At 34.5% G+C, this 15,358-nt stretch overlaps 2 long non-coding RNA genes across 3 annotated transcripts in view; one reads left to right on the top strand and one right to left on the bottom strand.

Moving 5' to 3' along the window:
- Positions 1-12,114, top strand: part of LOC116664204 — a 49,292-nt gene extending 37,178 nt beyond the window's left edge. Inside the window, exons 2-3 of the long non-coding RNA XR_004320600.1 lie at positions 9,271-9,439; positions 12,036-12,114. This is a non-coding gene — a long non-coding RNA (uncharacterized LOC116664204). The remainder of the gene's footprint in view (positions 1-9,270; positions 9,440-12,035) is intronic.
- The window catches only part of LOC106729610, a 458,398-nt gene that overhangs the window by 59,867 nt on the left and 383,173 nt on the right, over positions 1-15,358 (bottom strand). For both annotated transcript variants that reach the window (XR_004320598.1, XR_004320599.1), the window contains one exon: positions 15,187-15,349. This is a non-coding gene — a long non-coding RNA (uncharacterized LOC106729610). The remainder of the gene's footprint in view (positions 1-15,186; positions 15,350-15,358) is intronic.

The raw sequence follows: 15,358 nt of genomic DNA, 5'->3' as shown, positions 1-15,358 counted from the left end.
TTCCTCCAATCAGCATGCTACATTCACTTATAGGCTTTACCCACGATAATATTGGGAGAACGAAAACTTTCCTCTGTCCCTCTAGGTTCCTCTGGCTGGTCTAAGAATTAAATTGACATTAGATGGATTAACAGGAGAAAATCAAATTTAATTTCATACATACAGGAGCCCCACATACATGAGAGGTTCAGAGACAGAAAAGCAAAATGAGGTCTATATGTCACTCTGAGCTAAGGAATGGGACAGGGGACTCAGCTTCCAAGGACAGGAGCATCCTTCACAGGATGATAAGAAAAGCGGTTGTTTGGAAATTGTATGTTTGCCCTCTCACATATAGATGGGGACACTTAGAATAAATTCATCTCTAGGAATAACATTTTTTTTTGGAAAATCCCCAAGTTAAACTCTTGGAGGGGGAGTAGTTTCTCTTGAGCCACAAGATCGTTACTGCCTTTAGCTCAAAATAATCCATATGTCAAAATGGCACATTTTGGGGAGACCTGTTCTGAAACCCTATAATTAACCATCATATTGCATCATACACTCCTCATTAATATCACAATTAGGGCTTCAAAAATATTAAAGAGTAGAACATTTTATGCAAAATGACATATAAATCCATCTAATGTAGAAACACCAAGATAAATTAGCCAACTCTAAGACTCAAATGAGAATAACACCAGCTATAACGTTAGGAAGACACTGTACACAAAAAACAAAAGAGTATTGCTTAGCACTGAGCTCTAAGTCGTCGCCAGCCACTGTAGCCGCCGACCTGCAGTGTACTCTGAGAGGAACTGGGGATGAAAAACTCTGTGCTTTGGGAAAACAGGCCCCTTAGATATGTACCACAGGAAGAATTTTAATGAACCCAGATTCTTACATATTCTCATACGTAAAAAGCACTGAAATCATTAACTTGAGTTATCTGTTCTGTGTGAATAGCAGTAATCTCTTAACAAGATGAATGCTTGAGTGCACGTATTCCCTGGCCAAAAGCCATATATAAACCAGGCTTCTCCCTCTACCCTTTCCGAGCAGTTTCCTTAGAGCTGCCGAGAGGCTGTGTCTCAGGGTATCGTGCTCAGTAAGGTCCCTGAATAAAACTTAAATCCACAACTCTTAAGCTGTGCATTTTTCTTTATGCTGGCAACATTAAGAGAAGAATAAAGAAATTAAGATTGAAGGCTCTTGTTATTAAAAGTGTGATCTAGACCCAGCAATGTCACCATAACCTAGGAGTTAATTAGAAATGAAAATCTCAGGCCCCCAGCCCAGATTTATTGAATCAGAATCTGCATTGTAACAGAAACTCTAGGTGATTCCTATGCATATCAATGATTGAGGGGAAAAAAACCAACAACTTGATTCGGCTGCAGAAGACAGAAATGAATATATATACATATATGAATATGTGTATTTATTTCAGCTTCTCCAGCTTTCTTCATTCTCTTCTGCTTGAGTTTGGCAACTGGTTCTACTGGCTTAGCTTTGAAAGAAAAGATTGGGAAGCTAAGCTGATGAACTTACTGCTGAGTTATTTACAGTTTTTCTTTTTTCTTACCATTTGTGAAGTTTGTGATTGTCACAATAAATATTATTTATGCCTCAAACTTAAGTACAGTTACAAATCCTCAATTTCAAACTTAAAAGGCTTATTAAATTACTTGGCAAATACTTGCTATTCTTATCTCCAAAGAAATGAACAAAAGGAAGTTAAGTTATTCTGCTCTTTTGGGTAATATATGCCTTTGAATGGCACTGGCAGTTAGAAATTTCAAAAATGTGCTCCATTTAGGTTCTCTATTCTTTTCATGAATGAGGAATAACAAGAAAAACTAAAGATAGTTGTAGGGGAGGAAAAATAATTTTCCTTCTACCTTTCTGGGTTCTTACTGAGACTACCCTATGCTAAAAGACAGATGAACAGAAGGAAAACTAACAGAAGTTTAATAACATGTATACGTCCTGTATACATGGGAGAGACCCAGGAAAACTGAGTAACTCTCCAAAACAGCCCAAGTAACCACCTTAAATATCATCTCCAGCTAAAGAGAAAACATGTTGGGAGTGGAGGAGCCAATTACTGGAGGTTATCGGGTAAACCAGGTGACGGTTGTTAAGCAGATTTAAGTCCAAGCCTTCTTCACTGATAAGAGTTTCTGGAGATTTGACCACTCTCTTCCTCTACAGAGAGGAAGACTCCCTGACAAATGCAAGTTTCCCTCATTAATGCAAACGTCTCTTACAAAAGGGCAACTTCTATTTGGCTTTCAGAGCTTCTCTCCTGTCTGCTGTTTTTAAAAAATAACCAGCTCAAAATATCCTTATGACAGAGACATATTTTGGGATGGCAAATTCTGTTCCTCTTCACAGTTTTAGGGGCTGGAAAACTGCAAAGGGAAGTATAAAGACAGGATATTGGCGTATTAAATCAAGCCATCCAAAATATTGATCTAGGATTCTTCCTTTCAAAAGATCTAGGATTAAATTAATTAAATCATTATTGGCATGTTTTGTAAAGGAGTTACAATTAAAATGTATGAACTTAAAAATAATATAAACTGTTGTAGAGTGAATTGCATTCTCCCTTTGGATTTTTCTACTTCAAATGTAAATTTGTCTAATTAAAGCAGAATTATTGCTTAGATTTTCTGTGCTCTCTTTTTCATTGTTGCTCTTTTTCACCTTAATCTTATAGTGGTCACTCTGGGAAATAGGAATTAGAGTAGTAAGGTTTTTCTAACCTTTTAAGCCAGAATCTCTGTGGAATCAACTAGCTAAACTTTTAGCAGAGTAAACAGCTAACAGATATTTCATGTCTCTCCTGTGCTGCTTGTGGGGAAAGGTGTAGTGTTAGTGTCAACTCTTCAACTAACAGTAATCTTGAAATAGAATATACCTCTGTAAACTCAACTGTTTTGTTTTTCAAATTCCTTTTCTGTTCAGTAAGTCTAAAAGTGTCTAGCTCTGACTCTATGCTCTTTCTGCAAATGACCCTGAAAATATTTGTGTGTCAGTATCACTTAGCATTTCCAACCACAGCCTCAATAACATGCTGGGTGTTGATGGGTTTTTAATACTAATGACACCATCTTTTCTATCCTGCAGGGAATCAAAATCATACATCTAACTCCCTTCCCATGGCAGATTTCTCCCTAACTAATACCAGCAACTTATTCACATCCCAACAGACTCCCATTTAGAGACACAGTATTTTTTGTGAGAAAATATGAGAACTGAAAAGTCTGCTCCTTAAGCTGAGTCTAATTTTTATATGTCTTTTTTAAATGCACACCTTGCAGTAAAACAAAAATGACAGTAACACCTCAGTGTTGTATAATTGTATGTTAATTTTAATACTCTAATGCGGTGCTTACATTATTTCTCACAACTCCTCTTCTGGCTTTTTTTTTTTTGTAATTGAAACCCAGGTTACTTAAATTTACTATATCCACTTTTACCCTGTTTCCCCAATTTTCTGCTAGACATGAACCAATATTTTTAAAGAAATAAAAGCACACAGAGAACTATATTCAATAGCTTATAATCGCCTATAATGAAAAACTGAATCGCTTTGCTGTACACCAGAAACACAACATTGTAAATCAACTATATGTCACAAAAAGAAAGAAAGAAAGAAAGGAAAGAAAGCAAGCAAGCAAGCAAGCAAGCAAGCAAGCAAGCAAGCATCCATGCTATATACTTCAATACATGGCTGCTAAGAATAATGTAACCATGAAGTCTTGGGAGGGATAATAGAGATCAACTTTTGAGAAATTCAAGCAGCATTTTCCACACCAGATCAACATCCACAACAGATAAGAATCCGCTGGTTTCATCAGAAAGAGGAGGCACCCAAACCTTACCAAGCATTCTATTCTGTTGAGAGCACTTTCAACGAACAGAAAGTGTTTGCTTAAACTGAATACTTCTCATGCCTTTGGCCACTGGCTCTTATCTCTTCAAACTGAACAGAACAGTATGATCATTCTCTGAACTACAGATCCAGAAATATTTTAAATTCTTATAGGTTTCTTCCTTCTCCAGGATTAAGATCTCCTTTATTATTTGACAGATCTTCAATGTACAAAGTTCCTGGCACATAGTAGGCAGCAATAAATATTTGTTGGATGAATGACAGCTTCTTCAAATCATGCAGAGTGGAAATAAAATTCCCTTCCTATGTTCACTATGTTTCTATTTTTTAAGTCTGAGTTGGAGTCATCTGAAAAAGCCTGGATTTCCCCTTACTCAACTTTACTCCAGTCATTCCAAATTTATTTGAACAGAGGAGTCAATATTTTAGAGTATTAACATGATTTCTGAGCTGTGTCATTATCAAATTCAATAAGCATGCTTTTTATGACTCATCAAAATCATGATAAAATTTTTGAGGAAGCCAACCACAGAATGAGACAATAGACATCTATCCCTTACTCTCACTAGTATTTGACAAAGAAGTCAGAATGCTCGTGGCCCTATCTACTTACCAATTTTTTAAAGTTGTGCCACTATATATTATTTGAGAGTATATTAAATCTTTCTAAAACTCAGAAATATAATCCCAATAAGTTTAAGTAGAATGAGTTTAGCAAGGCTGACTGTTATTGAATGGATGCTAGTTGCTATTACCCCTAAAATTCCCTTATGATTACTCTAGTACTTTGTGTTTAATAGTCTATTTTCTTTTTTTCCCTAGAGATGCTCATTATACTTAGTTTATAATTCTCATAATCCATTTTTTTTTTGAAAACTGCAATCTTAGCCCATCTCCATTTTTTGGTTCAATTCCCATTCTCCATGATTTCTCTAAGATTTCCAAGAACTGTTCCAAGATGTGAGAGATAGAGGAGTACAGATATAGATATAAACATATATTGCTTACACTATTCTATTAGTTAATTTATATAATTTGTATTTATGATAAAATTAAATTTCATATGTAGCCTCTTCATGTATCCCTACCTATCTCATTTATTTTTCTCATTAAAGTAAGATGTTCTATGTTTCTCAATTTCAAGACCATCTTCTTTGATGCAGCAAAAAACTTAGTTGTATTTAATTTTATTTTCTGTAAACATTGCCTCAATTCTGGGTCTCTATTTTTTAAGACCAAAACAAAATTTAAAATCGTTCTGTTTCTAGTACCTTTGGCTCATTTCTAGGTCTGAGTTCATTGACAATAGCCTTTGAGGTTTAAGTCAGTATTCTTTATTTGCTTGTATGTTTCTTGATTCTTTAGAAATCTGAACTGATAGAATAGCAATCTACATGACTATGGTAAATTTTTAGCTGCTTGTTTTTCTTTTAATATTTCTTAGATATTTTAATACACTTTTAAATTTTTTAAATAAACATTTCCTATCTTCAGTCTATCTCTTTTTATTATTTCAATCCATGGTGTGATGACTTTCATTTCTGTGAAGCTCTTACTTCCTGAAGTTCACATATCTGATTATACATCCTAATTCCTATTTATGTTTCTTAATCATGATCACTTTGTGCCAATAATATATAGTTCCATGCTCCAACTACCCTTTAGTTTATTGTTCATTAATAAGGCAGAATAGATTTTCAAATTTTTGACTTTTCAGCCAGGCAGATAAAAAAGGACCAGTTCACCTGCTTTAATTGGATAAAATTTCCAGTCAAAATGTGGATAAGATTTTTCATGCATTTCACATGTATGTTTCCCATCTTTGCTAAAATTTTGTTAAACTGCTTTCTATCACTCTAATAATCATCACTAGGTTCATTAATATGTTTATCTTGATTAGGTGATTATGCTGCACCAGTAAATTAACCATAACCTATGCATTGCTTAAAAACAACAACATAGAAAATTTGTTGCTTGCTCATGATATAGGCTCAAGCAGGCCTGGTGGTGGGGAGAGTCCTCTGTTCCATGTAGTTATTCAAGGTCCCAAGCTGAGAGGATCTCTACTACCTGGAATGTCACAATTCACTGATTCACTGGGCGCCAGCTAGAAAATCATTTGCATATTTTCAATGTTCTGTCTCGGAAATGTTATGCATTACTTCTGCCCATGACTTACTGGCCAGAACTAGGCATACAGTTAATCCTTCCTAACTGTAAGCATTGGCATATAAATTGGCTATCTGGTGAGTACCACTGTCCCTATCTGGGTTTGTAGATTAATTTACGTCTATGTACTTCTTTACATCCAACTTCTTTGACTAGAATCGTTTCTTAAAATCAACCACTATATTCCAATGATGAACCTTCTTCCACTGAATTTCTGGTATAACCATGAGAACATATCCACTTACTTTCATTAAAGTATCAGGTCCTCACTTTTTTTGCATAGTTTTGGTAAACACTTACTGAAGTTGCATATGGCAATATCTTTACATCTCTATATGTACTTCCCATGCATTCTCTCTACAACGATTATTTATATGACATACCTCCTTCTTTTACAAAATCTAGTTTACAGTTTGCTTGAGATTTTCCTCCTCTGATATTTCACTTTAAATTATTTTGATCAGACAGGAATGTTTTGGCAACTACATTATTCTAAGTACTGTAAGATCCAATGTCTTCAACAATAAGAATTTTAAAATCCTATTTTTAACTTCACATCCACAGCCATCTGTTCACTCCTCATAAATATGTGTTCTTTCAAATTTTAACCTTCAATTACAAGTGGCAAATATTTTACATATGTTCCCAAATGCTTCTATTTACTATAATTTACTAATTTGCTCATCAATATCACTAGAAAGTCAAGTTTTCTTTATCCACTTATTCCTTTATTCTTCATATATTAGTTAATTTAGCAAATGTGTGTTGAGTATTAACTCTGTACCAGACATTGTAATGGTGTTAGTATAACTGCTGCAATATGTTTCAAAATAAGCTGGAAGTGAGTAGAAATTAAAGTAAGGATAGTTGACTGGATACCCACAAATATTTTGTTATCAAATGAAATTTTTCCAAACCAACAATAATGTGAATTTTTAAGTCATTAACTCATGAAAGTGAAAAGAAAGAGAAAAAAGACAACAGCATCACAATTGTGGAAGTCAGAAAGCGTAAAGACTGGAAATACCTAATGTAGCCAAGAAATCTGAATCATAAATCCATAAAGGGTCCATTCACAGCCAACTCAGTTGTTTCCACAGAATCTTGAAAGTCGGCAGGCAATTGTGGATTGGGGGGTACAGGACCAGAAAACTAGATGAAGGAGAACTAGCTGAAAACCTCTTCAAGAATCACTCTAGTATCCAAATTCCTTCCTCTGCTTTGATTAACAAGGTGATTTCTCCTCCTGCATTTTGCAAAACAACTGGATATTTATTCTGTGGATGAAAAAGTTAAAAATAAGTAGCACAGAGTCTCATCATAGGCAAACTAGGTACCATACTTCAGACTGAAGAAACTATGAGCACGCATGCACATAAAGGTGTTGATCTTCCCTCAGAACACTTCCCTCACTGGATTCCTGGGATTATCCAACACTGAAGCCAAGTCTACTCTCCAAGAAAAATATTTTAAGAGGCTTCTATCAAGAATCTTTGTAGCCTAAGAGAGAGAGATGGGACAGGATAAGAAGGGACAGGATAGGAAGGGACAGGAGGGAAAGGCAAAGAAAACCCATGATAGCACATCCTCAAGTAAAACCCCCAGTTAGATCACCCCATCGTAAAGCTTCTACCTGCACTTTCTAATCACATGTTCAGTCCTTTCATAAGCTCGATGGTGGTACAGTCTCAAATATGAGAAAACAAAAAGAATAATTAGAAAGATTAAAAAGCTACTAATATGAAAGGTGTTGACCAAAATAAACAAAACAAAACAAAAACATATAAAAAAAAGAAAGAAAGAAAGAAAAACTGCATGTGGAGGAAAGAAAACAAAGATAAAATCTACCAGCAAGATAGGAGGAGATACTGGAACTGTGAAACAAGAAAGGGGTCCCTTGACAAAGAAATATTCAGCAAATTTAAAAGGAAATTTTGGACATTAACATTCGGTGTCAGTGCTAAAAAAAAAAAAACCTCAAATGATAGTTGTTGGAAGAAAATGCTAAAGGTATCTCCTAGATACTACAGGAAAGAGAGAATTGTAGGAGAAAAAAGAGCAAAACATTAGAGGACCTTTCCAAAAAGCCCAAATAACATCCAAAAAACTAGACTTCTGGATAGAAGAAAAGGAACAAACTTGAGGCAATACATTATTAACATTCATAATGATAATTTCCTAGAACTCAAGAGTATAAAGTCCAGATTGAAGGTGCCCCAAAATTGCTCTGCTCAGGGAAGACAGACTCACAACAAGACACCATCATTTAGGAATTTTTTTAAAACTGGGGGCAAAGAAAAGCTTCTGAAAGGTTCTAGAGAAAGAAAATAAGTCCTAAGCAAAAGATCAGGAATCAAAATGGTATTACTCCTCTACAGTTCTAGAAGTGACTTATGAAAGAAAGTATTTCCTACCTAAAATTCTATAATGCCCCAGTTTATCAATTAAGGGTATCTGGAGAATAAAGATATCTTAATACATACAAAACTGCAAGAATTTTACTATGAAAACCCTTTCTCAGAGTCAGAGAACTAACTGGGAAACAAGAGTCAATTACTAATATTATACTTCAGAATATTTATTTAGGAAAAAGTTAATATGTAAGATATTGTACTATTCTATTTAATTCAAATTTATATCTAGCTCTGGGTTTTGATTTTGATTTCAAGGGTATTTGAAAGTGAAGACAGTATTAATGGCACCTCTACTTTTTGTGCTTTTCTTTTTCTATTTATCTCATTGGTAATTTTTTTTTCATTTCAGTAACTATATTTAAATAAAATTATTTAAGTACATATTCTCCATGGTCCTCAAAGTTCACAAAACTCCTCATAAGGAATTAGAAAAGTTCATTAATGCTTTGGGTAGCAGAATCTTACTGTGCATTCTAACGCTTCTGAAAGAGGTTTTACCTTTACTGCCTCCCAAACACTATTGGGACAGTGGATTAAACTATAGACAAACTAGTAAGATAAAAGGTAAAGAAGTTCTGTTGGATTTCTCAAATTGTTTGACACGGTGCATGGTAAACTCTGATTACAGTGAAACCCTTATTTTTCTACCAAATACTATGAGTATGTCTCCTTTATTTTTCTTATACTTGGTGTTAGGCATCCATGTAGAAGTGGAAAATATCATTGAAGTGAATGCCCTTTCAATTAGCACTGTAACATAGAATCAGTGAAAGCAATGAATCTTGTTTCTTTTTTTTCCCACCTCAGGTGTATAGTACCTAACAAGTTAAGACACAGTCAATAACTATGAATAGACAAAATAATGGAGGGATAAATGAAGGAGACAAAGGAGTGTACTGAAAGAGCCCTCAGGATGAAGGGATCTCAGGATGGTAGTTGCACATGTACAAGGGGCAGTCCATCCAGATTGTAACAGGTGAGATGATTCTAAGACTTCTTCATAAGTATTAAATCTTTAGAATACCTGATGCACCAAAATGTCTTGAGAGATGACATGGCAATAGGCAATAGGCAAAAGTTTGGGCTGAATTAGAGACATTCACATATGAAAACTAAACAAACAAGAAAGCAAAATTAACTCCAGAAGAAAAATAAAAGAGTAAACAGGGAAGAAAACAGAGCTAAGCCCATGTTTTCTATAGTTGGAAGTCAAAGCATAATACTCCAAAACTAAAAAACAAACAACTTCCCCAAAGAGAACAATTAAAAAAACAGCAAGAACTAATAAGAGAATGCCATTATCTAGAGCCATCGAGTTGCTTTTCTAAATAATCAGCTAAAAGAAATAGAAGCAATTGCTGCTGAGAAAGAATTGCAGTGGGATGCCGTTTTTCAGAATTAACCTGTACAACTACCTGACACTTGTCACTATGTGCAAGGATAACTGATAAAAGTAAAAACTAATAAAGAAATTTTAAAAAAGAGGATCAATGTACTTGAGAATGGCCTCTGTTTGCTTGGCACATGCCCCAACCCTTAATTCCACCCCAGCAAAGGGTCTTCATCCATCTTCCTTTGGAACCAACACCACCAGTCATCTTTTCTTCCCGAGGTTAACAACATGATTGTTTCAACCTTCCTGTGCCTGCAGACCTCATTATTGTTAGGTTAGAAATTGAAGGGCTAGTTCTTCTTCATTCTGAAAATGTCTTATAATTTGTGAGGAAACTGTACTAAGTCCTTGACTCTTGTTTCCATCTTTTCTCATAGCTTTTCTTTTGCCATGCTGCTGAGGATTATCATGAACGTTTTTAGCATAGCATTCTTCCTGTATTTCATCCTGAATTATTGTTGTATCCAGTCTAGAAATTTCACTTGTTACGTTTTAAATTTGATTTTCATCAAAACAAGCTTCCTTCCAAGTCCACTAACTCATAACAATCTCAAGCGGGAATAAAAACATAGCACCTGTATTTCAAGTCATTGAAGTGAATAGTTTTTCACACATAATTCAAGATTTTAAATCCCTCCTCCACATGTCTTCTTTCCAAGCAGCCTGTAAGCATGACACACTGAGAAAAAGCATCTTTCAATCTATTGTCCTTACATTATCTATGTCCAGATTTGCTAAGAGCCTACTCTCACTATTTTTAATTGCTTAAAATTATTATTTTAATTAATTAAAATTAAATTATTTATTTAATTAAATAAATTAAAATTATTTTTAATTAATGTTCATTTATTTCTTTTTCTATCCTGAAAAATCTTCTGACTCACTCCCCAGTTATTATCCAATAAACTGGTAGTATTCAAATCGGATAGCCACTTTCCCGCCCTCACCTTGCCCTGACTTGACTTCTCTGTGGCATTTAACACTAGCAGTCATTCCTCCTTTTACTTTAAATTCTCACTGCATCATTTCCAGGACACTGATTCTTTTCCTGCCACTACAGTTTATTTACTCTCAGTATCTTTGCTGGCTCTTTTTCTTCCCTACTTAATCTCTTTATTTTTACCTTTATCTTTTTGCAAATAGTCTCACCTACCCTGAAGCTCTAACTGCTACCTACATATTATTTACCCTCTTTCCTGTATCTCAAGGTCAGGGGTTTCCCAGGACCTCCAGGTGAGAATTTGGCTGTCTCACAGAATCCTCGTTTTGAATTCATCCTTTTACCCAAACTTCTCCTCCTTCTATGCTCTTTATCTTGTTACAGAAACCCCTAGAGAAGGGAGTCATTCTGATGTGCTTTCTATCACATGCCTCTTTACAGGATCCCCACAACTACCAAGACTTACTCTTGTCTTTTCTCTGTGTCTACTCCTTTCCACTCCTATAGCAGATGCTTTAAGGTTCTGTCTTGAGAAAGACATCCCAGCTCTATACCAATTAGTGGAATACTTAAGCAATTTATTTCATCTCTTTAAGCCTCAGTTTCTTTATCTGTAAGTTGGAGATAACAGTCTTTTCTAAATCATAGGATAAAGAGTTAATTGATGTAATGTATGTAAATGTTTTTAGCGCTGACACTGATATCTACTACTTTTATTCTTAAGGAGGTAGAAGAATAGCAAAGATATTTATAAAATGTAAAAGAAAAGTTAAAAGAAGGGAAAGAGATAAAGAAAAAATAATAGTGTGTTAGAAATGGCTGTTAAACTCAAGGTCTGCAGAACATTTGATTCTGTCCCTTCATCCTGCCTTTGTGGCTGTGACCAGGATTCTTCCTCACCTTGACTGTGGCCTTAATTTTCACATGATATTTATGATTTCTTTTCCTTTCTTTGAGGAAACTTTTTTAAAATTAGGTTTTTACAGGTAGATTTCTGTTAGTAATATTTTCAAATATTGTTGTAGTAACTTTTAAAACAGTTGCCTTTCTCAGACTAGCCTAGAAAGTGATTTGCACACTGAATTCTAATTTAATTCAGGGATGTGTTCCCACCTTGCTGATGAAGGTGTATGGTAAGAGGTGCCAAGACTGCAGCTTCAGCTATCATCAGCACAAATCAGGAAGAGTCAGCGATGCAAGATCAGCTCTTCACATAAAATTTTTTCTTTTTTCTTCCAGGATGCAACAGATGTGAACAGCAGGGAAACAACTTTTATGTTTCTAGCAGAATTCCATTAATTAAAGTCTTCAGAGGCCACATTCCAACTTTATCATTGATTTCCTAATTCCTTTCTGGCAAGTATCTATAATGTGTATTGCCAAATAATAGGTTTACACAGGTATATACTCCACCAAAAGGTATATACTGTGGAAAGTTATATCTGTACACTCCTTCACAGTAAAGAAATCAACTTACACACAGGAAAATCAACGTTTATAAAAAATTATATTGTTCTAAGTGTCGTACTTCAATTTCAAGTGGGGATAGAAAGACAAATTATTTATTATTCAGTTTTACAATGCATTTTCATGTTAATTATCCATTGGAAAAAAATAATGCTACAAAGTGCATACTTTAAACTTGTTCATGCACATTTTAGTTTGTCTTAATTTTTCTACCAGTTCAGGCTTTTTAACTGAAACTGATTCATCCTTCCAAAAAATATTAATGGAAAGATTACAATTAAACTAAAAAAATAGTGCTTGAAGGCTCTGTAACCGTTAGCAATCCCTAGAACATTTTAAGCTACTTTTAAAAAAAAAAAAGACAGAAATACTGAATGTGCTGCCCACACATGAGCATACGGGCCTCCCCAGTGTCTCAAATCACAGGAAATTTTTCATTTTACCCCCACAGCTTCAGTTAATGCATGTAATAGAAATGGATATTAGAAATCTATTCTTATTTATTGTAATATGAATGCAAGCAGAGAAAACAGTAAAAATCTTCAGTGTCTGCACCTTTCCTAGCACTGTGGATTGTGGGAGAGTAGGAATTATTTATGGACATTCTGGCCCAGCTCTGATATTTAAAGGGCTTCAAGGCTTTCTTCATCAAGAATTGCAAGTTTTAAAATGTCCCATAGAGATTTCACGAATCAACCTTCTTAAAAGTAAGGGGAGAAAATTTTGCTTTTCCATGGATTAAAAAGGACTTAGATGTGTGATGTTGGTATGAGTCTTTTATTACGCATTTCTTTATGCTAATTTACCATGTGACTTAATTAAAAAGAAATAGAGGTAGTTATCTTTACTAGGAAAGATTAGAGACAAAAATACTCTGGCATTCAAGACTCTCTGAAATCTTGTGTTTATGCCTCTAGTTCTGTGTTATCTGTTCTCCACGTACACAGAAGCATACAAAAACAGGAAAGTAACACAGTTTTCAATAAACTAGCTTACATTTTTAAAAATGCAGATAGTAGAGTCTGGATTCTTCTAATTAAGGAGTATTTTCCTTGGCCTACTGGAATAAAAGGTAGTTAAACTGATATTCCGGCTTTTCACTGATTATAAACTAGGTCAATTTCTGTATTTCCATTCCAATCACCAGTGGTGACTCATATTTTTCTCATATTGAACTCTAGGACTATCCAGTAATATCTAAAATAAACCTGCCCAATCATCTGAGCTCAGGGACAGAGCCATGCGTTTCTAGTTTAAAAAAAAAAAATGTGAGTAAGCTGGTAAGCCTTCCCACCTTAATTCATACAAATGAATATTTACATACCAATATAATTTGCATTGGGAATAAACTAGAAATCTCTATAGAACAGGATATGAAAAAATGGAACAAGTAAGTAAAATATTTCACAGTTCTAGAAAGCAAGCAGCAGCAATGAAGAAGGGCTTGGGGGTGGGCAGGTATCACAGAATTAAAATCTTATTTTTCCATGGCCCTTGACAAAGAATAACTACATTCAGTGTAATTATCAACCTTCAGGGGAATCTCCCTGATAAGGCATCAGAATCAAAGGGAGACCTCCCAATTCATTACTTTTCACCTATAAACACTTTATATTATATAGTATAAGCTTTTTACTTGTATATGCAATACAGATATGAAATACAGATTTAAACTCTTTCAAGACACCACATGAGAAGAAAAAAAAAAAAAAGACTTGTAAGAGTAACAAAAATACAGTCCAAAGCCTCTTTGGTGCCTTTGCTTATCAACTTCTTTTCCTCTTTTACACAACTCAACCCACAAAATAAATCCTTTGTGAAAATATAAGGTATTCTCTCCTACTCTGCTGCTTACATATAGTCAGTTACCACAAATGGCCGTACTTCACATTGGCAGCATGCATTGACAGTTGTCTGAGCAGATTACTGTCTTAGTTTGTGTGGTTATACTATATTGTCCAATATAATACTACCTGGCGAGTGATATAGGCTTAGTTTGTGATTTGGAAATTAGATTTGCCTGTTTTGAAGGCAAATTACTTAACCCACACTATCCATTATTTTCCCTATATGTCCAGGCATTTTCCCAGGCATGTCCCTATTTAACAAAGACAATGGAAATATTTGAAGATTGCCTATAGCGTAAAACAAATAAACAAACACTACATTGTTAGAAACATATATGCAATGTAAGTTTGAAACAGAATTATACATATTTAATGGACAAATAAACATATATTTGAAGAGTGTTTGAAATCATATTTGACATTTGCAGAATCAAACACAGGTGCAGTAACAGTGTGTGTTTGCCTCTAAAATGAACACATTTGATTTGATAAATCATCGCACAATTTCAGCTTTAACTTTCTGTAATTCTCTGATTATGTATTTTTTAGTGCAAAAAAAAATTTATAAACAAGGAGTAACAAGCAAAAGCCTAAAATCACCATACTTTGTAATTAATGTTTTGAATCCAAAGTTCCAGAAGATAAAGCTTGTAATTGGATATTTTAGCTCCTTATTCCCACTACTAATTTTGGCCATTACTGCCGAGAAATTGGCCTTTACTAAGCAACAGTTCCACTTCTCATCTGGAGTGTAGGGCACCACTTTTTCCCCCCACAAATACTTGCATTGATTATATTCAGTGTTTCAAATGAAAAGCCTTCTGAGTTAAACAAGTTCTGTGTTTTGTTGAGTAATGTGTATGTGTGCCTTTATTATAAGACTCCTTTGCTAAGCTAGTTTCTTTCTGAAGAGTCTATGTGTTCGTGTTGCCTTAGCATGGATGCTTTATCACTTTGCTGAGATAGTTTATGTTTCAGTCACGATGAAACAAAGTAACTCCAAGACAAATGCATTCATACATGGAGCTTTAAAAAAATCTCAAGTAACAAATCAAAAGTAATACAAATAGACTTACTCATTTGAGGGAGAAGAAGAAAATAATGAAGAATTCTTCTTTGTTTCCATCCTTATTCTGTTTTGGTCATTACTGCTGCTTCTGCTCAATGAATTTAATATAATCAGATATAGCAAGGATGTGATCTGTACAAACTTCTTTTTGTCTCTCGTACAAATGAAGCCTGTGATAT

This window comes from Camelus ferus, chromosome 6, assembly GCF_009834535.1.
Source record: "Camelus ferus isolate YT-003-E chromosome 6, BCGSAC_Cfer_1.0, whole genome shotgun sequence".
Taxonomy (NCBI): Eukaryota; Metazoa; Chordata; class Mammalia; order Artiodactyla; family Camelidae; genus Camelus; species Camelus ferus.
This window is presented reverse-complemented; position numbering and strand designations above follow the sequence as displayed.